Raw genomic sequence first — 24,206 nt, forward strand, 5'->3', positions numbered from 1 at the left:
GTATAATCACTTAGAGAGTTAATGTGCATAAACATATATAAAATGATTGTTTGCATTTTTCCTGCACAGCCTTTTTACTGTATTACTGTATAAATCAGACCTATTTTATTTTCACTTGCTAAGCCTTGTACTCTTTTTAAAGCATCTCAGTGAACAAATACATATTTCCAGATCCTTACAGCCTTAAAAAACAAATTTACTTGTATTTTCACAGAAATGCCTTCAAGAAATTTTTCTACAAAGCATATTATTCGAGATAGGACTGGGGGATTTAATGGCTCAGAATATGATTTCCAACCTGTGAGGTGCATGACAAATCTGAGTGCAAAAGGTCATGTCATAGAAGAATAGCGAGGCTTAACAGGAAAACTCAAAGCTCACCAGCCCTGTGCTGTAAGGTGGCAGCTGCCCTAATGACAGACACAGTTCTCTGAAGATCATAATCTTTTCTCTCTTGCTCCTGCTGGTACACAAGAGCATATGGCCATCGTTGCATGGATGAGATAGCCGCAAGCCATACCCATGCAGAAACTAGGAGAAAAATCACCCCGATCATTTGAAGCATATGGATCCAACGAGGCTTGAAAGCTGAGTTGAGCGGAGGGCTAAGGCACACTCTGCTGACAGCGAATGACTGTGTTTCTCAGAAAGGGTGATCCTGCAAAAATGTGGACTGGAAACTGTTGTGTCCCTCATGCCAAATGCAGCTAAAGGCTGGTTTATAGAGAGCAGGACAAACCAGAGAGAGTGGTATGGGAGATGATGCCTCAGTATTAAGCTCTGAATTTAGTAATCATCTCACACAAGCTAAAATCTCAGGCAGGTTAGGGAGAAGTTGCACAGCAGAGAAGAGAGGCGTGCTTACAAATCTTTTTCTTCTAATCGATTAGAGTTCTATTAGATAGCAAAACTCTGACTGTGCTGGATGTTGTGGGCCCAGAGAGACGCTCTGCAGGCACGCTGTGTCTTTTGGCTGCAGCAATGGCTTTGGCTGCAGCCAGCACGTGGGACTAATTCTGGATGGGGAGGTGGTGAAGTGGTACTACCCCTCTCCGCATAAACCAGACAGTCTGACAGTTTTTACTTTCTGCACTTACATCAGTCACGGCTTTCTCGGTTGGCCCATGCATATTTGCATTTTATTATTTACCCAGCACTCCTGCAGATGGACGTTCTGCCCTCAGAGACCACGAAAGTTATGAGCTCAATAGGTGGCGGGAAGGAGGAACCCCATGGTGTCCAAAAGTGATTAGCTCTACTTCCAAAAGGGGAATTTAGTGAGAAAATGCGTTACAGTCCTTGGTCTTTGCCAATGACACAAAGGCTCTGGCTGTAATGTAGATGTCTGTCTAATGGGCACTGGGCTAAGACCAACAAAATACAATTCATACAGGCCGCTGAACAGCTTCTGATGTTAATGACTTTCGATTACCACTGGCCTGAGTTGCATCTGTATTTTATTAACACTGTGTACAGAGTGAGTAGAATTCCAGATGGAGTACAAAGTACCTTTTTTCTTGTTTTGCCCATAATTGCAAATGTTTGAATTGTACTTGTAGCTTTTTTATGGCTCGACATTGACCTTAAACTCTGTGCATTTACTACAGTGGAACATTGCAATTTCTAGAGAGTGGAAAGATCATACAGAACTGGTTGATGATCTCTATGATGCAAATAAAAATAGTACCATGAGTGTTCAAATAAATATTTCTTTCCATTTTGTCTTTGCATTTTTATTGCTTCCCCAGGTCACTTGAAATGAAATTGTCCTTCACAGGTCAAGCTACAGTTGCTTTGCAGACAGCAAAAAGAGAGTGCTTTAAGATCATTAGAGCCCTGAAGATGTTAGAGCAGTCCAGATGATTTGCATTTCTGAGGGAAAGGCTTTTATTTCTGAACTGTTCACCTACTATTGATCTGAAAATGTACCTTTTTTCTCATGAATATGCCTGTCCTCAGAATTAAAAAAGCCATACTCCTAGCCTTGATGTGCCACCTCTCCATCAGCTCCCTGCTGAGGTGACCACCATGTGTTGGGTGGAAGTGATGATGACGGAGGAAATGAGCAATTTGCGCTGTGGAGCTGCCCTGGGTCTCAGTGGATAATGAGGCTGGAAAGGAGGTGGGAGACAAGACGCGCCATCTGCTCTGTACCACGCTTCCCTCACGGGAAGGCAGCTGCTTCCGCTCTGGCAGCTCCGGAGCCCAGGAGGTTTTTTTCAACTTGCTGCTCACTGCTGGCAGGCAAAGCTATGCCACCTCGTGAGTTTGAATCTGAAGTGGGTGTTTTAACGAGGCTCCCTCATGTCTCCATCAGATGGGAGACATGGTGCCTCTACACCTTAACTCCCTTCTCCACCCTGCCCTTCAGCGGTGACACACGCTGCCACATCAGGGACGTGAGGGGGACAGGGCAGACGCTCAGATCACAAACACTTTAACAACTGTAGTTATCAGATTTGTGGCACCCTGTAGCAACTTAGCCACCACTGCCCTGTCTTACCTCTAGGTAACTTGTGCACTGTATTTTGCTTTTCTGCTAGGTTTCCTTTTGCCAAACAGGGGTCCTTGCCTCTGGGAAAGAGGTGGCTGAGGCCGGGGTGGTGCCTGGAGGAGTGCTTCCCTTACTGGGGATGCCTTTAGATGGCTCTTGCCCTCAGCTTCTGTGGTGGCCACAGCCGATGCCATGCGGGAGGCCGGGGTGATGGCCTGGGAAGGGACTGCCTGTGAAGCTGAAGCCAGGCTCAGGGGACGAATGAGGATGTGTGAAAATAATATACAGCAAAAGTTAATGGAAAAGCACGCCTCATTGCTTGTGAGACGTTATTACATTTTTAAGGTGTTTATGAACAAATAAAATTCATCTACAACTGGGGAAAGAGTATTCCCCCCACCTGCCATGTTCCCCTCCCCACCATTGAGCAGTCCTCTTATTAGAATTTCAACACTGCTTTCCTTTGAAGTACAACCTGTATTTTAGTTATATTATTTCCATTCATGCTGTGGAAATAAAACTTAAGACAGTCTTGATTTCTCAGATGTGCTCAAGAGTCTTTGAAATTTGCATTAGATTATTCTAATCACTTAGCCTCGTTGTATATATTTACACAAGCACTTTTGATGTTTAAACAGACCAGGCTGTAATGAGATGTGCAGGGGGAAATATATACCCCAAAGAAAAGGAATGTTCTTTTTCCTCAGACCACATCTTAGACTAGAAGTTTTCAGATAAAACAGTGGGTCAATGCCTTTGGGACCTCAGGGGAATGACTGTAAGGCTGGAAAGCTGGAGGGATTGGCTCTTCCTTCAGCTGCAGCAGGCAGAGACATAGCAGGACTGGGTCCCTGCGATTACGAGGAAGATGGTGAGGATGTGTCTTCTCTCACCCTTCATCACCACTGTAACCTGCACTCCTGGCCAACCTGACAAGAAATTGTTCAGCCTGAACCCATGATGCCTATACCTACAGACACAAGTTTCTGGGGACTGAGCAGAAGGAGCAGCTGCCAAATCCAGGCTCTACTGAATTGAGTGCGAATAGTAAAGTGTCCTTTTTTGGGGACAGCAAAAAACTTGGGAGTGTGGTGCAGTTTTGCTAGCTCTGACCATGACATGAAGGTACATCCTGCAGGACCTGTGCCTCCTGCAGGCAGGAGATCTGGGAAGCATTGCAACCATATGCTCAAGTTAATTGATCTGGTCTCAGGGCTGGCTCTGTTAGATCCAGAATGAGAGGTGACAGTGGAGACAGAAGTAACACTTACATAGCAGATGTAACCAGGAAAAGACTATGAGCAGGCAAGACAAAGGAGAAACAGATCTCTTGAGGACTGAAGAAGATAAGGAATCTTTCTGGAAGATGCAGGAAGTTGCCAGTTATCTCACATGGAGTTTAACTTCACGAAGGCGAGGAATCGTATTTCTATTTGCATGTTAGTATAGAAAGAATATTTGCAGTTCTTGAAGTAGTGTAAAGGAGTAATATTCTGGATGGCCCTGTTAACTTGATCACACAATGAAATCTGGAGCAAATCATTCATTATCCAATATACTACTCTAAAGACTGTAAAAACCATAGCAAACTGTCACCACAGTATTGATTTTGTAACTTGAGATGGTGAAGTTTTTGGGTAAGGACCTTAAAAAAAAAAAGAGAAAAAGAGATGTCTGTTCCAAGAAGATACACTTCCATAAACTCAGTGACAGATGAGCAGACTTTCTCACTCACACACTGAAACTGATCTATCCACTTAGACATGCAAATGTCATGTTTTGAATAAGTCTAACATTTTGAATTGTCACCAGTGAAAACAGCTTTCTCCAAAGGCAAGTTGGATTTTTCAGCTATCCTAAGCTTGTAAACTATGTAGAGTCAAGGAAAAAAAATAAAGAGCAAAACTAAAATGTTCTACTTTATGAGGATTCAGTGATCTAAAGAGGTTTTTAAGATAACATTTTTCACTTCATAATCTTTTCACAAGCAAATATTTCTAGAAGCATAGTTCCCTCCCTACCTAGGACTACCTAGAACAGGGCAGCCAGAGCCTCTTCCCTGGGCTGGAAGAGGAGTAGGCTCATCACCAGTGCTGGATGGGCAGTCGCCAAACACACTCCCACTGCTCTCTGGGGATGCAGCAGGAGGAACACCGCAGGGCTTTCCTCCTGGCAGACTTATTTTGTCCTTATTCCTGACTTGCAAGATATATGCCTTACTGCACTGGTAATGAGATGCTGTGACCCATGTGAGGCACAGTCAGGAGAGAGAGACCTCATTGCCCTCTACAACTACCTGAAAGGAGGTTGCAGAGAGCTGGGTATGACTCTCTTTAACCAACTAATAAGCGATAGGACAAGAGGGAATGGCCTCAAGTTGCACCAGGGAAGGTTTAGACTAGATATTAGGAAGTATTTCTTTACAGAAGGGGTTGTTGGGCGTTGGAATGGGCTGCCCAGGGAGGTGGTGGAGTCCCCATCCCTGGAGGTGTTCAAGAGGCGGGTTGACATGGCGCTTGGGGATATGGTGTAGTTGGGATCTGTCAGTGCTAGGTTAACGGTTGGACTAGATGACTTTCAAGGTCCTTTCCAACCTAGGTGATTCTGTGAAAAATTCTGTGAGAGGGAGGGTAATGGTCCTTTCTCACCTTAAAGGACATGAATTTGTGAAGCAATCAGAAACACCAAGAGATTCATGACAAGACATAAATAGCACACACACTAGGAATCATGGGGTTTTTTTCTCTCAGAGGTAACTGATTGCAACAGGACCATTTTGACTTATGCCACAAGTGCTGCTTCAGCTCCATGTCTGTAGAGGGAGCACTGCATTTTGATGCCTATCCAGCATTAGCAGAAATCTCCAGTGGTGGGCAGGTTCATAATACGGTAGGGCTAAAGCCTTTTGTTGTAGCCCTCCAAACCTAAATGGGATCTCCTACTGGTTCTACCCTGAAGTCTCATGGATGCCTAGTGTAGCCTTGCAGCTTCCTTGTGACAATGGATCAACTTTCCATTCTTGACCACCATGATCTTACTCAGATATTCTAGGTGGTGCCTTCTCCTTTCCTACTAACAGAGGCACATACCCTTGTATTTGAGACAATGAAGGTGAGGTGCTCCAAAGCTCATGTCTGACAGTAAAAGTGGATTTCAAATATGTTCCTCATTCAAATCCAGAAAATCTGACTAACATCTGTGTGAACAGTGGAGACTAACAGACTTCTGTATATCGAGGAGGGCAACTGATTTTTTTTTTCCCCAACTTTTATGACCTAAAGAAGTCAGAAGACTGCTTTATGTTTATGTCTGATAATGTACAAAAAGACACGGAGAAATCACACCTCACCTTGCAACTTTATCATACTGTTATGCTTCCGGGAGATGTTACAGCTTTGTCTAGAGTTAAAACCTACAAGTTGCTAAAATTGCTGCCACTGTTATACGCTACTCAGACATAAAACATGTCTATAGTTGTCAAAACTGTGCTGTGAGGCCAACGGGTGTGAAAGACCTAACTAACTGTGAAGCTCTGGCTCTAGCTACTTTCTGGGTTTGTCATGAAGAAGATGAAAGAAACATTTATATTATCAGTTCAAGTCTCACCAAGGTGTCTTAAAGCTGAGAATCATTTTCATGTTAAAGAAGTGTGGTAATTAAGCTTTGAGTTCTAGTTCAATATTTGGAAGCAAATTCTTAACACAATAAATATTTATAACTATGATTAAAAGATGTAATAAATGGACAGGTGCTTTGAAACAGCTTATGAAGTTAGTTTTGCTCAACCTGCTTATTTCTAATGAGGACAAAGATGATGCCTATGCTAAGGAAGAGTGAACTGCGTGATTTGCCTGAGAAGTTTCCAAAAGCATTGGTACCTTTTCCTAAAATGATATAAAAAAATCCATTTCCTCTTAATAAGAAACATATCAAAAGTGCATATTACAGCATGCTTCCTCCCTGGGGATTTCTCAGTCTAGAAAAAAATGGATGTTTTTTCCAATTACCTTCAAAAGGTTTGCATGTCTGCCAGGTGGTTTGCATCTGACAGTCAAATACTGCTGATGAGAACCATCAATTCCTTCAAGGACTTGAAACTGCATCCAATTTGTATCGCAAGCGACTGTAAAAGGAGGCGACTACAGCCATTATTTTGTTAGATTTAGTCAAAACATCCCCAGAAGAGGCAGGAGGGCATGCTGGGAATTGTTGGATGAGCCTGCTGGGAGAATAATTACATGGCCAGCAGTTTGTTCACTTCATCTTTTGTAGTGCTTTCTTAGTGGTTTTTGTGGGGTTTGAGCACTCAGCTTTTTGAATTAAAGAATCTTTACTGCTATTGTCTCTTTAGTTAATTCCCGGATTATGCAGTCTCAGATGCGCATTCCAGGGCTGCTTCTGTATTACATGAGGTATTAGAAAATTAAAATGCTTTCTTCAATATTCCCATTCTTACTTGAGATGAAATTTTCTGCACCATAGTGTGATTGAATTACAAAGAATTGCCTGTTCTGATTGCAATGCTTACATAGACCCTAGGTCCATTTGTGTTTTAATCCTGCTTTTTTGAGCAGGATGAATGTCAAAATTTGCAACTTCAACATATATATTTTTTGTTAAAACTGCACATATAAACTTTGCCTTTTTTTTTTTTTTTTTTTTTTTTTTTTTTTTTAAATGTAACAAGTTACAGCTTAAAGTTTTCAAGAACAACTTATCAGGGAACAAAAGATCTGTTAGAATTTTAATTTAACTCAGCAGCTTTTGAAAAAATAAATGGGTATGAGCCCCTGGAAGACAGTACGTGAAAGTATTACCAAAATATTAATTCTGAGTTGACAGGAAAATCGACAGCTATGAAAGGAATCACATTAAAAACTAGAAGCTGTGCTTGTTCAACTGACTACTAGGGGTCCATGATAGCTGTCGGTGCCTTTTATAAGGCAGGTAGACAACTAAAAAAACGGTGGTACCAGTAAACACAATCCAGCAAACGATTCTGCCAAGAGCATCCTGACTGGTCCTCCCTAGACCCGTTCTCTTCTCAGCTGCTGTTCCTGATAAAATAAACCAACCTGAATATATCCTAAGCCAGCTCTAGTCTCTGGTTTCCTCTGGTGGGTGTAGCACATGTGCTTTTCTCCTCTCCAGTATGAATGCATACACACAGCCGTGTCTCTCTTGCTTTAAATACTTTGAGATGGATACAAAGGAAGGAGGAGAAAAGGAAGTAAAGGAGGGAAAAATTACCATACCAGAGCCTTTTGCTGCTGGATATATGGGTAAAAATATATTGCTTGTGACTCCAGTGAAATGAGAGTCTGTTGTTGGAGAGTTTACTACAGTCTATCTTGTTTGTGCACTTGGGGACTTCAGAAGACTAACTTTATTGGAACGGAGCTGGAAAAAACTGGATCATTGGTCCCAGCTTAAAAAAATGTTTCCTTGCTATAGAGACATTATTAGCATTCACACAAAAAAGGTTTTACAGAAACATGAAACATATCTTTAAAGCAAAACTCCCTTTGACGTGAATCCTGTACAAAGCACAAAAAATATAAAAGGGCCTGTGGGATACTCTTCTGTGTGCGCTTCCCAATTCCTCTCTTTGCTAATGTGTCACTTGGGATGTGTCTTCTTTCCAGTGGCTGAACTGGGGCATCTTAGGAGGACAGCAGGGATACAAAGATTTCCCAAAAGACGTGCTGGTGCTGTAACCAGTTTCTCGAAGTGGGAAATATTTCTGTTTCCTTTTCCCATCTTTTCTGTTTCTGCACTGTATTTACTTCACCTTGGAGTTACTTGCACAGCAGAAAGGTAACTTGACTTACCAGCCAGAATCAGCCCCAGCAATCTGCTCCTGACAGAAGTTAGTCCTGGAGAAAAATCCCAAGAAATTACCTTATGGGCAATGAAGAAATGATAAGTATATACAGCGAAAGTTTCTTTTTTTTGTTCCATATATTAGAAACTGGGCTTAACTCTGAAGTAAGAGAATTTATCTCTCTTTTAAGTGTTTATTAAATTTAAGTAATCCATATCCTTTTGAATACTGAATATCTGTCAGAGGTCAATTATGTGCTTTGTGTTCCTCATAAGATTATTTTCTCTTACATTTATAAATCCTGATCTTTTGAGCCCCCTTTTATTTTCCATTAAAAAGCCACCCTAGCTCAGGACTACATTATTTAAAATGAAATTTAATTATCGTTTCATCTAACTTCTTTTTTATTGAAGTAAGGCTCACTGATCTTCAATCTACAGTGATTTTAATAAAAAAAAGGCAACACCCAAAGCACAACAAAAAGAACCTTTAAAATCCTTCTGTAAATAATAGCTAGCTGTAGCAGGATGGCAAAGAAAGGGTTTTTTTTATTGTTTTTTTTTGTTCTTTTTTGGGGGGGGGGGGGGGTGGGGTGTGACACGTGACTTAGCAAGATGGACATTTTATCCTTAACTTTCCTCTGAATTCTGTTATTCGTCACTGTCCTATTTACCAGGTTCTTTAAGTATCTTGTGCTGACATACCACTAGCTAACTTTACCTCAGTTCTATTGCCTAAGAGTTAGCTTCCATTTCAAAGTTGTGCCTTTTAATATGCTTTGGTACACATTTTTAGAAAGTGGGGGACTCTGTATACCAAAATGTCTTCAAGCCAATGTCATTTTACTGGCTGTTGGATTTTCCACTTCATTTGTAAGCATAGTTATGAGAGGTGTGGACACCTCTTATATATGGTTCAGTATTGTCAGTACTTAATAAATAACATTTGTCCTGACAGAAGGCTCCGCAGCCTTCACGTCCCACCTGGCAGGGAGGTGACCCTTTGCTGGTGAGTGCAATTCTTGCCAGTGATGCTGGCAGTAGAGCCCATACAGGACGCAAGGAGCTTTGTTTTTTTGTGCAAGCTGCCTCTGGGCTACGTGGAGAAGCAACCTGAGCTGAAATTGGTAGCTCTGAGAGGGTCTGTGTGGTAACCCATGCTCCCCAGGAAAATGGCTATGGGCATCAAAGGCAAAGCTGGCATGGAGAAGTAGGATTTTCCTCAGGAGTTTTCAGGGATGTACATCTGTCCAGAGGGGAAATGTGCCAGTATCTTTCACAGAATGAGCAGTAAACAAGTCTTTTACAGCGGGGGTGGAGCATCGCAAGCAGTGCAGTGTTCCCATTAGTGCTGGGTAAGCTAAGGATGTGCTGGTAAGCTCAGGATTTGGGAGACCCTTGTTTAATCCTCCCTTCTCTGCTACAGGGGGTCTCGAGCCCACACGTTCTCCTTTGTTATCCCTGGCAGGCAAGTTTCTCCTCTGAAAAACAAGAAAAAGAAAATAGAGCCATTGAGAAACCAAGGAAAGGAAAATTACTTTCTTGCCTAGAGATGGGGAGATACTATGAAGACTGTTTTTATTAATACAAAACTAATTGCAAAAACAGAGCAGGGAAGAAGAACCAGAAGTCTCCAGAGACTGGCCTCTAGCAGGCTGAGGAATGACGTCCCACTTAGTTTTCTTTCTGGCCAAACTCAGCTGGACAATGTTATGAGGATGGTGTGAGTAAGCATGTGTTCTTGGTTCCCATGGTTCCCATTTCTCACAGATTTAGGTCTATAGGGTGTCCACATTCATAAACATTCAAATGATCTAAAAATAAAAGAAGGAAAAATTGCTGTAGGAAAATGCCAGTTACCCACAAACAACGACTGGAGACTACTAAATCAAACTCATGTCATATTGTAACTAGGCTATGTTTCACCATAACATGTAGCCTTTTTATTTTGCCTTTTTTTTTTTTTTTTTTTTTTAAGATCTGACATGTTTTTTACCAGTAACTAAGGAAAAACTTAGAATAGAATAGAATTCCTCTTCATTTCACATGAATTAACTCCTGAGTCTGTGAAGTGTCCCAAGAGCTATCTTTAAATGGTGAGTTACACCAGAAAGCTCTGATCTAGATTCTTATATGATTAAACACTCTATTGTATAAACAAAGCAACACAACTTCATTAAAAAAATATGAATAATGAAATTCCATTATTTCAAATTAATTCACATAGGCAGAAAAATCAGATTTTGCCACCTAACAAGGATTTGCACAGGCAAAATTTTGTCTTCTTTCAACAACAGAAAAGATCACATTTTCTTTCTTGCAAAAATAGTTTTGAAAACAATGCTGAAGAGGTAGAAATCACTACCTCATCCAGGATAAGGCAATACAGTGCATCCAGAGGATGAAATACCATCCATGTAGCAAAGAGAAATGCATTTAGTCAAAGGTCAAATCAAAAGGAATAGGGTGGAAAAACTTTCCTACTTGCCAGCAGGAAGTAAGTTTAATTATTCCACGCCACTGCTCACCTTGTTGGAGGTAATGAGCTCCATGACAATTCAGCGGCAGGCAAGTGGAGATTCTTTCTTCTAAACAGAAAATTCAGATAGGATAAAAAAGAAATAACATGTGTTTAAATTAAAAAAAAAGAAAAAGAAATCAATGCAAGGAAAAAGTAACAGTCTAATATCTTCATATTTAAGAACAAAGATATTTACTATTTCCTTTGAGAAGTTACAAATGCAGATCAAGTTATTTCAGACTAAAAATATTAGCAAATTTATTCTCAGATCATAAGCTTGCCAAAAATCCTGCATCATCCTGCAAATCCCCATTCTCTAGGTTGATACATGACTGGATGTGCACTTAAGTCTGTGAGCACGGGACCATGCCCAAGTTCTGCCATTCAGATATAGCCCAGTTCTGTAACAGCCACACAGAAGATGTGAAAAAGGTGGTTTCAGGTGAAGTGAACTGTGAAATAAGCTTTACAAAAAGCAGCGGCTGCTTCAGGAGAGTTTATTTTCAGAATGAGTTTCAACACAGACATGCACAGACCTGCACACTTAAGTGTGTTTATACAGATGTTTATTGTGGAGTATTCCAATATTGGAGACTTAATCGTGATGTCAAAATCAGGAGGCTGGGCTCTCGGTAGGGAGAAAAGGGTTCCTCTGAAAAGCAAGTGAGAAGAGGAGTCTAACCCAGGTGGTTTCTATTCCTCTTTACAAAAGGCCCTCTCTCTTAATTAAGAAAGGAGGCTTTGCTCACAAAGGAGTGAAAATACCTTTTTACATGCTCATATATTGAATCTCAGTATTCATTATTGCCAGGTCACCATGTACCAATTACTGCTAGCCCAATACCTTACAAATCTCTCTATACACACACAATACATATATAACAGACCTCGAAAAGAAGATATGCAGCAAGAGAATTTTATACTACAGATTGCAGCTGAAATCACAAGCATCAAATGGCTTCTCTATCCCTCAGTTCTGCCATTCTTCTCAACAGGACTTCCTATGTACTTGGGACTATATTACCTTCTTGCCTTTATATTAAATAGTAACATGCCCAGATACCACTTAGCAGAGAATACCGTTTCTTTGACTTTGATTCCTGACAGGATCTACCTTTTTTTTTTTTTTTGTGGAGATTTGCCTGCATAATTTAGAAATATGATCTCCAAGAAATATTTAGAAAGGAACAAAAAAAAATGGTGCTTTCTAAAGGAAGAAGTTCTTTCGAAATGGAAACCAACCTGGAATAGGTTGCTCAGAGAAAATACAGGCAGGGTGCAAAGCCCTACACTCAGAAAATTGGATGACTGTAGTGTAAGTAGAGATTTTTAAGTCCTTTATAGCTCTCCTACAGGATTGCATCTCGTAAGGAAGATAAGAAATACAGATGTAATTTTTTTCCGATGGGGAAAAAAAAAAAAGCCAGGTACCAGGATGCAAGATAAAAGCACTGGAAACAAATTTTAGGACCTTTAAAGAGTCAGTGTTCTTTTTTAACCACCTTTCCAAAAGAGAATGGCATAAAAGAACACATTCTAAATTTTCCTCCCAAATTAATTTCCACATGTCTGTGATATATGAGATGAATCAAGATAACATCATAATTGTGAGGCAAACAAACATTCTGTTTTCATAATGGAAAATTTTAATAGCTCGAGACTTTTTAATTAGAGCATTGAATCTCTGCTGCAGTACCAAGCTCCTTCTACCAGAGGACAGCTGATTTAGTGACTATCCAGGCCCTCCTGCATTCGTTAAATCAAGGGTAAAGGAACTTTCAGGATTATTGAAATTTGATCTATTTAAGGAAAGCAATAGTGAATTCTTTTCCCCTCTTTTATAGAACAAGTTTTATAGGCAATTAAATTGAAGTATGATTTTGGACACATTTACATTACAGTGCTGCTGGCTGCTGCTGTTGCATACACTGCAACTGCTGTAGAGGGACAAGAGATGCAGCCGCTCTGTCAACAGAAGCACTGCAGTTGTGATGACAAATGGGAAATTTTCTCTCAACCAGGGTACGGAATGTGGATATCAATGGCTGCTATACACTTAAGGAAAGATTATGCTCAGATGTTTCCTATTTAATCCTTACCGATTCTAAATCTAACAAAGATTTACAAATACTATTATTATTTATTTGCTTGATTGGTTATCCCATTGCTGCTTACATCGGTGGTTTCTGGCCAGAAACCACAAAACGCTGGCCTTCTCCCCAGCATTTTCTCAATCAGCATTGTAGACTACGAGGCAGCATGAGTTTTTTCTCCCATCTCTGCATGAAGAACCTGAAGCACAGTCTCATGAAGCAAAGCAAATCCTTCAGCATCCTCTAAAATCAGGTTTTAAATTGCTGAAATTATTTTCTTCTAATGGAATTATTTCTGAGAAGCTGAGAAAAAAGTGGAGACTGTGAGATCCCATTTTACTTCCTCTAGATTTTTCTTCCAAGAAAGCTCAATATGAAGACAGCGACTTGTTATGGACTGAAGCAGGTTTTCATGAGGACAGTGATTTGGTGTATCCCCATCACAGATTTGGCTATAGATACTTAAGATTTTATACGAAGCACAAGAATTGCAGAAACATGGATCTGATTTAACATGAAGAAGCAAAGGAAAAATGGCTTGAATTCACACTTACAGAAGAGTCGGCTTCATATGTGCATGTTTGCTTTTCTATATTGCCCTCTGTTAGCAGAAAGATGCACTACTGGCAATGCATTACACTGTACAGGAAAGCTGAAGAGGTGCCTACATCCTAAGACTAAAAAATTTTCAGTCATGCTCACAGCACTCAAAAAAACCTCCAACCAAAACCCAAAAAACCAAACCAAACCAAACGAGTCCCACACTCCAGGACAGCATTAAAGCTACAGCCTAGTAAGGCAGCCTTACTTTTGCTCTGTGGTCTGATTTACACAAGCTCTGCATACTGCTTGCTATGGTATCATCCCAGTTTCCTTCTTCCTTAATTGGAAATAAACCAGCCCATTTTTAGCTTAGCGGATCTCAAGGCAAAACATAAGTCATTGTTTGGTATTTCTCAGTTCTGACCTTCATCATTGTGAATCTCTGGCCAGCTGAAATTCAACTTGACAGAGATGGACAGGTCTCGTGTATGTTATCTTTCAGCCTTTCAGAAAAGAGGAGTGCTATCTCTGCACCAGATGAGCAACAGCCTTCTTTAGACACTGTGGAAATTATATGCTAACTCCCCCTGGGGACAGTATTCCACGAAAAACTGTGCTCAAGGAACTCCATGTTATTATTAATGAGTCTGATAATAAGAGCTGGTCACAGATCAAAGTCGTACTCTGCTGGGTTTTGTACACAAATAATCTCTGCTTCACACCTTTCATAAAACACAAATCAGCAGCCGGTGAGAACAAGAGACAGCAGAGATCAGTAAGGTAGGCAGTAACACGGTACATGGCCTGCTATCAGTGCTTTTTCAGGCATTACCACAAAAGAAAATTTTAAAGGGGAACAAAACCATTTTATTCGCCTTTGTAGGTGGAAAAATGCGATCACTTCGTGTAGTGAAGTAGAGCTGAAGAGACAGAACATTGATGCATTCCCTTTTGTTTGAAACCTCACCAAGTCAGCTACCATAAACAGGGAACACCAAAACACCTATGGTTCTCCCATGTACCGTATTTCCAAACTTCAAAGCCAGTGACCTAAACTCCTTCATGGTGACACATTTAGCTTACATTTATGGTATTGTGCCTAATGATACTGTTCCACTATTTCAAGCTCTATCCCTCTCTCAGGAAAAGAGCAGCACTGGGAAGGTTTTGTGTTAGGATAGGTATTGCCTCACAGAATTAAACACCCCCCAGGCTCTTATGCTTTCAGCCTCTTACTCAAAACTAGTTTCATGCTTGTTTTAGTTCTGTTTTGCCCATATTCCTTACTCAAGTCCATTTAGTGCAGAGACTTCCATCAGTGGTAGTGCTGCATTCTGTCTACAAGCACTCGTATAAGTGTGTTGGGCAGATAAGAAAGAAAAGTATCTAACATGGATAAATACAGACATGTATAAAATGGAATGGCAGGAGAAGGGGTAACAAAAAAACCCCCAACCAGTCACCAATTGTGTATGTTTTACAGCAATAGTAAGTACATCTTTATCTGTCCTTTACGCTGTCTGAATGTTTTGTATGTTAAGAGGCTGTTCTCAAAAGAGCACATCAGTTGGAGGCATTACTTCAGGCATTTGCCTGAAGAAGCTGGTCAAGGGGATACCATCAAAGAGGACTCGACACTATCAAGAAAAAAGAAACGGCAGGTCTGGGGTGCATAGATGATTAGAAGGAAACTGGCTGTACTGGAGAAAGAGATTGCATTTCAAGAAAGAAAAAAAAAATGTATGCAGAGATCAGGAGAACAAATATTTTCCTCAGTTTGATTTAAATTTACTGAATTCCCTACAAGTGGATGAAAAACTCATGCAGGGGAGTACATACAAGCCATCTGGAGTGATTTTGGCTAGTTTCTCTGGATTTGTACCTCTCTTCTGTTAATTATAGAATAATTCATTTCTGTACCTCTCCTGAAGTCTGTGCATCTGTCTGAGCTGGCGGCACCATGCCCATGAAGATGTGACCTTTAGAGTCAGTGCAATAACAGGACAGCATCTTGGGAACCAGCAGCAGCAGCGAATGGAGCTGAGGTTCTGCATCCCTATTTCCTGCAGACAGAGCATTGGTACCAAGAAAGGGAGAAAGGCTGGAGGTCGCCACACAGCTGGATCCCACTGCTGGAGCACAGCAGGGATGGAGGCAGGTGGTGCCACCACCATGTCCAGGCACCGGGCATGCTCCAGCAGACCCTCTCAGGGGACAGACAAGCTGCTCTCCTCATGGGCAGAGTGAGCATAGTGCCTGTTAGTGAGAGGCTCCCATGACTAATTGAACCTGTCAGTATCATTTTTCATTCCTCTTTCTTGCTGTTATGATTGCTGATATTCACCATTAAATTTAGGTAAAAATTGGTTGTAGCAAGTAAGATAAGATTGCCTCAAACACCTTAGTGGTTTTGAAAAAATTAAACCTAGAAGACAAATCTTACCTATGTACTTAGGGAGTTATAAAATGTTACCTTTGTGGCTTTTGCTTCTTTTTACACGCAAACCAGAGTAACACCCTATTTTCTATCAACAAGTAAGCCTGAATTAATCGAGTGCTTAACTCACTGATTACCCTGAGCAAATATAAGGGCAGGCTATTGTTAAAATGTGTAGATCTGTCTCTTTGGCAGCAGCCTGTGCTTGTGTCAGTGCAGAGTGACTGCAAAATCACAGCCTCAGCTTTATTCATCTTCCCCAGACTTGTATAGTCTCTTGAAGACAAAAGAGAAACTTGAGACCATGGCTTGAAGGCATGCCCGAATATGTTACCTTCACTTTCACAGCCGCATGTGTCAGTCCTATTGAATATTTTTATGAATGGTGCCATAATATTGTAATTTGGATCCTCGGTCTCAGGCCCTGTAACAAGAGGAGGAGCAAGGCTGTCTTGTACTATGCTGTACCTTCCTCAGATTACTCCCTTTTCCCCTGTAGCCCACTGGGTTTCCACATTGATGTTTTTCACCAACAAAAACATCAGCACAACCTGGCAAATTTCCTTTCTGTCTGAGAATGAAAAGCCATTAAAAATATTCCTTTTTGTTCATTCCTGGCCCAAAGTTGACTTCTGTTTTCATCTTGTTAAGGAAACAAACTGCTAAAGCAAACAAAAGCCTAAGGCATCACACCTTTCTTTCCTGGGACAATGTGGGCGTTGACTTCTGTCAGCACTGATATCCTCCAGGAGAGACAACCGGGTCCAGGTACTTACAGTTCCTCTGGCTAATCATCTCCCTCTGGTGTGGCATGTCCTATCATCTCATTTGTGCTTTCAAACCAGAGGGGTTATTTCTTTGGTTGTAGGTTACATGTAATAAGGATGAGCCCAACACACCTATAATTTATGCTAAATAGAAATTGCAAAAGTTACACTTGGAGAATCCTCAGTAACATCTGCTGTACTGGAAAACATCTCTTCTATATGGTAGGGTAAAATAGGGATTGTATAGTTGAGAGTTTAAGCAGTTTCTCATGGTTCCATGTTTCCCAGCAAACCTGGATATTAGCTGTGGGTGCATAACAGATTCTGATTTTTATTTCATTTTTTAAAAGAGTGTCCCTTACCAAAATTGTTATTATGGCTCAGAAGCACTGGTCTTTGTTCATACTATGCCAGTCTTTAGGATTCCTGAAGTAAACTTGGTATTATCAAGGCTTTAGCTTTACTCAGATCAAGCTCACTGACATGAAAGGAAGTATTTCTATGAACATTAGTGGGAGCTAGATCAGGGTTAATTAAAAAAGCCCAACAGTTGTGTGAGCTTTTGCTTTTAGTAGTGAAATAAACAAGAGAATAAAAATTGAGGAACACAGTTTGGATAGTCTTAAAGTTTTAGGTTCCTGAACAAAAATCTTCTCACAGGATTTCAGCTTATATGGCCTAAGACAGAACTATAGAAAAATGCTGTGCAAGCTGGGAGGACTTTTATGCTGACATAATGGTTACATTGAGAATAATGAGTGAAGCAAAAGTTGCAAAAGCTTGCAGATTCTAGCAGAGGAACTAATTTCAACAATAAGAGGAACCAAAACAGAGGGAACTGAAATAATTAGATTAGCTTAATTGTAACCATTTCTAAATAATGACAGGCATGGAAACGTTCAGTAATTTTGTAAGAGGAGTAACCTGTGAATGGCAAAAAGCAGCGTTCTCTTTAATGTGCACAGCTGGCAAGAGAAGAGGCAACCTGTTCAACACAAATCATGTTCATTCTTCCTGCATATTGCCTTAAAAATCCAGCCCCTTTTTCTTTGGTAAAACTCTGTTTCAGGTTTTCATTGTCTCACATGTCCACAACTGAAGCTTCCTCTTCCTGGTTTCAACAAATCTACTTTCTCTCCCTGCAAAACCGTTTAACACATTGCAATAAAAATTATCTTGCTGACTTACCACCTCTATTGTATTTTCATGTACTCTGCATCCCTCATCTACCTCTTTCTTCTTCTAATGCATCAAACAAGCTCTGTACCTTGCTATTACCCACCTCTCTCAAAGCACACAGCGGTCAGTACTTGCTTGCAGCTGACCAAGAAGATAAGAGATGGCTTTCCAGCTGCTGGTGCTCTCCAATACTGCTCCTTCCTCTTTTATCACTTTCTTTTTGCAAATGAAAAGCTTCCTGTAAAGAAAATCTACAAAGTCACTTCAAATCTCTGTTCAAGACTTACTGATGCCTTCCTATGCACATAACACCTGACAGTCACTCATTGCCCCTGTGCTGTGGTTACTCCCTTTATACTTATTCCAAACTCTCAAGCTCAGCTGGAGGCTACCTTTGGGTTTGCACCTGCTCATTTTCCTATCACATACTCAGGTTACAAGATCTGCAAGGTGAGGGTTGGGCTTTGTTTCCTACAGTATGTGATTGCTTTAGAAACACTATTACAAGATGAGAGGTTAAGCCTTTCAGAGGTGTGTGCACAAGATCTCAGCTCCTGTAAAGCCTGGGACATATGTGGCTGAAAGCCAGCTTCCTCATGTGCCCCACAGAGTGCTGAGCCCGTACTTAGTTTTGAAAAGATCCCTGGCTTTTCCCTTCAGCTGGGATAAATGATACGCTCCCTGGCCAGCTGCCTCAGGGAGGTGGGAACTGACTACTGTGATACCCTAGGTTAGGAAGAGCTCTGTGAGCAGACACCTGCTGATACCTTTTTGGATCATTCTATGAGAAAGAAATAAAGCCCCTAAAAGGAGCAGGGACAAAAAGTGACAGTGCTGCATTACAGTCCACTTTATTAGGCTGATATGCCTAAGGTTTGGTTCCCTCCAACTGCCTTCAGTCATCAGCTGTGGAAGCACTGCTGAAGCACTGCAGGGTTCATCACAGTGAGAATCTCCTTATTGCACCTTTTTACTAGTGAAGTATGGCCCTGGGGCAACCACTTCCAAAATAAATAGTTGTGTAGCTGTACACAGAATAGAGTCTGTGCACCTGGTTTTCTTCCCAGAGCCAAACTGCAGTCACCAATCTTGTCGCTGAGGAAGATGGCCGTGCTGTGGAGTGTGACAGCAGGAACAAAGAATGACTTTTGTGGGATACGGAGGACCAGACTTCTGGGTAGCCTCAGCTCCTCACTTTGCAGTCTTTTCAACCTTTTGGGGCACATAATAATGGCTCTCTGTAGATATATGTAGGCAAATTTGTCACCAGGTGAAAGTTGTCATGTGACCAGGGCAAATTTTCTAATAAAATTCAAGATTTTTAATTTAGGCATTCTCATAATTATTTGTGGGAGACTCAATACATCTGCACAGCAAATCACTACTCATACATCATTCACTGACATCAGTAATTTTCAAAGAAACAGTGCCTTGGAAGGTGCTCTCATATCTCTTAGGAAATAACAAATACATGCAACTCAAGACAAAAGTACTAGGAAGAGTGCATGCATGCTGCTTTCATGTCATGATCACTCTAATTAGTCAGGGACTGACAGTAGACCACATAACACTATGAAATCATAGAGGAAAAAACTGGGTAAATGGCAAGGTCTGTAGGTGTCTATTGGAAGTAGAATTTACAATTTGCTTAAATTCTTTGTGTGTGTGTGTGTGTGTGCATGCACACGCAAGTAAAGTCATATCCTGTAAAGAAAGAAGGAGTTAAGCAGAGAAAATAATAAGGAAAAAAGGCATCACTGCTGAAATGAAAAAGAGGTTCAGAAGTAAGAAAATAAAGGACAACAAGAAAGGACTTGGCCATCAAGCGGCAAAGGCCGCTTCTCAACAAGCGGTGACAAATTATTCAATCTCCTTCCTTTCAGACTGAAAGGAACCGATGGCAGGGGGCATTGGGGAGCAGGAGATACGCCCTGTACAGATTTGGCAGAGGCCACAAGATCTCTAGTCCACAGCACTTGCATGTCCAGCTCACTGCACAGTAACACACCACTGACAGTCAATAAAAAGAAAACTATTTACTTTAGAGATTAGCCCTGGAAAATGGGAATGACCATCCAGGACCCAATGGCCTATGACAACAGCAACATCATTTCTCATTACTGGACTCTTTCAGAGAGTAATTAATCTTTTTGGAAAGCTTCTAGGCAGCAGACTCTTAAATTCACCTCCCCTTGTCCCTGCTGAACAGTCTTTCACTGGGCAAGCAGCCCGAGTCATCTGAAGGAGTGTGGCCTCTCAGAAATCATGGGCTGTTCAGCATGAGGGAAAGTGGCAGAAGCAAGCTCTTGCAGTGCTGAATTCTGCCTGACCTCAGAGGAGCCGCTTCATTTATAATAGCCTCCTCTTAATTTTCTGAGGCTTAAATTATCATAGTGCATTTCTTGCTTATGAACATTTTAACACTGACATTATTGCAATGTTAAAATTAGAATGTCATTTCAGGAAAACCTATAGCTACCCATGAAAGAAAAATATAAACTATATCAAATAAAGAAGTCAACATGAAAAACTTTGTGGAAATAATACAGAGGTATCTGTAAATAATACAAATACAGGTTTAATAGAAAATATTCACATAGATCACTGAAAGTAACTATGAAAACTGATAAGGGAAAAAAAATGTAAGGTTATACGTATAAATACCAAGGAAGAACAAGGACTTTATGATATGACATGCTCAGAAAATAGGAATTCTAAGTATACCTCTACAGTAGTGAATTTGGTAACATCCCTATTATAAGGAGTTTCCCTTTTTCCAGAACATCTCCCCAGTAGTTACCTTTTCCCACAAATCTGTTACATTCAATGATCTAAATATTAATCAAAACAGAACACTTCATGAAGTTGGCCCAAATGCTATAAATAGGCAGTATTTGGAAAAAGATTTTTTTATGAACAGCTCCTATCCCACATCCTCTTTTTTCATTCAGTTTTACCTTTCAAATTTAATTACAACTTCTGAAGATCCCTCTTTCTCTTGCTGTCAAAATAAACAATGAAATATTGCATGCAAATTTTGCATGCAAGGCTTTATTAAAGGATATTTCAGGTCATTTTTTAGGGAAAAGTCTTCTCTTTATGCCCTTAAAAGCTGGGTCCCTGGCAAGATATGGCTGAACACCCAGGGCCTGGTCAGTGCAATCACTTACATTTTCAGAACAGGTTATGATTATGATGCTCTAAGGCTAGCAACCAGCATGGAAAGCATCCATGTGTGCTTTGTACTGCACTCCAACAGGCAACTAACGGCAGCCCGCTGGCTCGGGCAGAGCTGCCCAAGGCACAGCCCAAGACCCCTAGCCAGGGCAGGTCAAGGGGCAGTGTTTGAGTGCACACCTCAGTTCTCAGGCAGGTTTTGTGTGCTGGGCTCTGCTTAGCAAGTAGATTTACTCCTCTGTGTTCCACAGAGAGCAGAATCTGGAGCTGTGCTGCTGAAATGTTCCACATAAAATAAGGCACCATACACAGGGCAAAATTTGGGAGTCACTGGGGTCAAGACCACCTTGTCATCTTTTCAGTCAGCTAGAGAAGACCTCCACAATTCCCTCTGCTGTATGACCCAGACTGAGGACTCCAGCATCAGTGATAGTTAATCCCACTTTTATCTGGTACCTTTAAAGGCTGCATCAACCTTGACATTTCTTGGCATTTGTTACTCACACTTAGAGCTCTCTTCTGGTATTTGGTTGTTTTTTTTTTAAATCAGCTGAACTGGAGAGAGAGCTCCATTTTAAAATGTGCCTACCATTAGGGCAGTGTTGTACTTCTGCCCTGTACCACTGTGTATTGATTAATTTCTCTAAATGGCCAAGAGGCAGATAGCAATAAAAAAGATCAGCCGCACAAACCCAGTAATGACACAAGTTGCTTAAGTGGAGCCCACTGACCGATACTTTTCTCACACTTTCTGATTTTGCCTGTCACCCAGGACAGGCATCTTAATAGTACAGATGCACTTTAATATGGTATAATTCATGTACTCCAAATTGTCCCCTGGAGCTATCCATGATGCTGTTAAGTGATATGATCACTAAAACAGAGTGACAGGCTCATATAAAATGGAGCATTGGGGAATATCAAGACCTGGGGACTGTCTGAGAATCCTCCCTGATTCAAAAAGCACAATAGCAGGTGAGTGGAGAAATGAAACCAGAGTATCCCAGATAAGCCCCTTCCTTACTTTGGTCTCTTTAGTTGAATCACTTCTACCCCACTTTTTACTCACCACCTTGACTGTAGGCCAGGCCTGATAAACAAACCAGGTGACTCCTTTATACGTACAAGTGGGAATTCAGTGGCTGAAGTAAAGCCCAGAAATGTGCTCTGTCTTAGATGTTGCCAGAAGAAACCTGGGTGCTCTAGGCCTGCACTGCTCTCTGCAGCACTGAACGCAGCCAGGATGAAACACCAGCAAACGGCTCAGGGGAAAATTAAACAGCCTCTTCACTTTGCTTGGGACACAGGCTTTACCTGTCTTACAGGGATTTAAGGCTTTACTGGCAGACAAGGCACTTGTGTCCCAGCCAGATTATTTGTAACAGTAGATCCAACACAGAAAGGCCCCATGCTTCACAGTGGACAGAGCTATTATGGATTCAAAGCAAAGGCAAAGAAAAAGCTAGGAAGAGTCTGAAACAAGTTGACCTTAAATAAAATGAGATGAACCATATCCACTGCTCATGCAATTGTTCTCTTACTGCAAGAGCAGCTTTCAAACTCAAAGGCCATTCCATCTGAACCTCCGAGTCATGTATCCAGAGAGCCACTGGATAGACCTCTGTTTCCTTGGAGTGACTAAAGAAAAAGAAGGACAGGGATCTGTTAGGCCGATCTCAGCTGAATATGCAGCTGGGATGTAAAGCAGCTCTCCAACACTGACCTTTAGTGGCTCCCTTTCTCTTACAGACAGTGGGACTCACACAGACAGACCCACTCTGACACTGCCCCACTGCATTTGAACTGCATGAGAGAAACCAAATAGCTATCTCAGCTTAGGAAATAGGCCAAATCAGTTTGAATGCCCACAACAAATTACAAGCAGGTGTGCAAAGAGATAATACTTAATAATGCACAGCCTAAACTATGGGTTTTGTAAGATTAACAGAACAGAGTGGTGTCACGTCCCGCTCAGATGAGGGAGACAAGTGACTCAGATTTGCAAATCCCCAACAGAGCAGACAACGGTGAGACAAGTCTCAAAGTCCAAACATTTATTAACTACCCACAATGTACTAATTGAACACACGATAATTGGCTAAGTATATAGCAAGTTGTGGCAAGCAATACAATATGTCTTGCATTTCTTAATGGAAAAAGGAAAAGAGGGAGATAGAGGGAATAGGGAAATACAGATCAGAGGTCTGGGTTTCTGCGTTGATCCCGCCAGCGAGGGTTCCAGGAGGCAGTCATCTTCTTCACTTCACTGCACTCTCCAGGCTGCCCCCCTTTCTTTCCCCCCTTTGATTTATACACACTTTCCTTGGGTTCATCCCCTAGGTCGACCCACATACCTACGTGGGTCGAGGGGAGGGGTAAGGTGTTTCATGGGATGATGTAATTAGCATGATCATGTTAGTCTTCGTTAGCATATTGAGGGGTGTTAACTTTAATATTCATTTCGTGGATAATGAAGCAAAGGTCACTCACCCGACAGATGGCCCTTGAAATTTGTCCAGGTGCACCAGAGCAGAGCCGTCTTGTCTCCACAGGGCTCCCTCCTCCAGCTGCATCTTGTGTTATTCGGGCAGCCTTATCAGCTTCGACCTTCACAGAATGCACCCTATGACTTATAGCTTTGTCTTGCGAGTATTTGGGGCATTCCTTAGGTCAGCCTCAACTTTCGCTTTCTCAGGCTGTTTTTCTTAGTTTCTCGTAGGCCTGGTTTCCCATCTCTCACAGGTTGGTACAACCTGTGGATTCAAATATCTCTTCCCAATGCATCAATGCCTGATAAACAGAGAAAGAGGCAGACAAGGTACAGTGCCTAAATTTTCATTCCACAATGGTACTCAAATTACAGCTTCTGTCACTAACATCTGATAATGACTGCTAGCCTGTGCAAACTGGAATTTTGAACATGGAATAGGTTGTAGGGTTTTGTTTTGTTGTGCTTTTAAAAGTTTTTTTAAAATATTTCCTCAGAATACTGAGCTACTCTGAGGGTTAGCCCTAGCCAAGCTTGCAATTCATCAGAGAAAAACCCCACCTTTTCCTCAAAGGATATAGTCAGGGAACATTTACCATGGCAAAACATTGTGCTTTTTTTTGGTAACAGATCCAGCGGAATGCAGTGAGTCAAAATGGAACTCTCTAATGTAGGGATGAGAAA

General features: G+C 41.2%; 1 long non-coding RNA gene across 2 annotated transcripts; it reads right to left on the reverse strand.

Moving 5' to 3' along the window:
• Positions 1-8,898: 8,898 nt before the first annotated feature.
• On the reverse strand, positions 8,899-23,661 carry LOC141943000 (uncharacterized). 2 transcript variants are annotated; one of them, XR_012628801.1, is made up of 4 exons: positions 23,525-23,661; positions 10,846-10,905; positions 9,963-10,131; positions 8,899-9,798 (listed from the first exon to the last, which is right to left on the reverse strand). It is a non-coding gene; the product is annotated as an uncharacterized LOC141943000 (long non-coding RNA). The 2 variants fall into 2 exon arrangements; XR_012628802.1 differs by lacking the exon at positions 23,525-23,661 and adding an exon at positions 17,961-18,034.
• Between the last annotated feature and the right edge of the window lie 545 nt (positions 23,662-24,206).

The sequence above is a fragment of the Strix uralensis genome, chromosome 4, assembly GCF_047716275.1.
Source record: "Strix uralensis isolate ZFMK-TIS-50842 chromosome 4, bStrUra1, whole genome shotgun sequence".
Classification (NCBI taxonomy): domain Eukaryota; kingdom Metazoa; phylum Chordata; class Aves; order Strigiformes; family Strigidae; genus Strix; species Strix uralensis.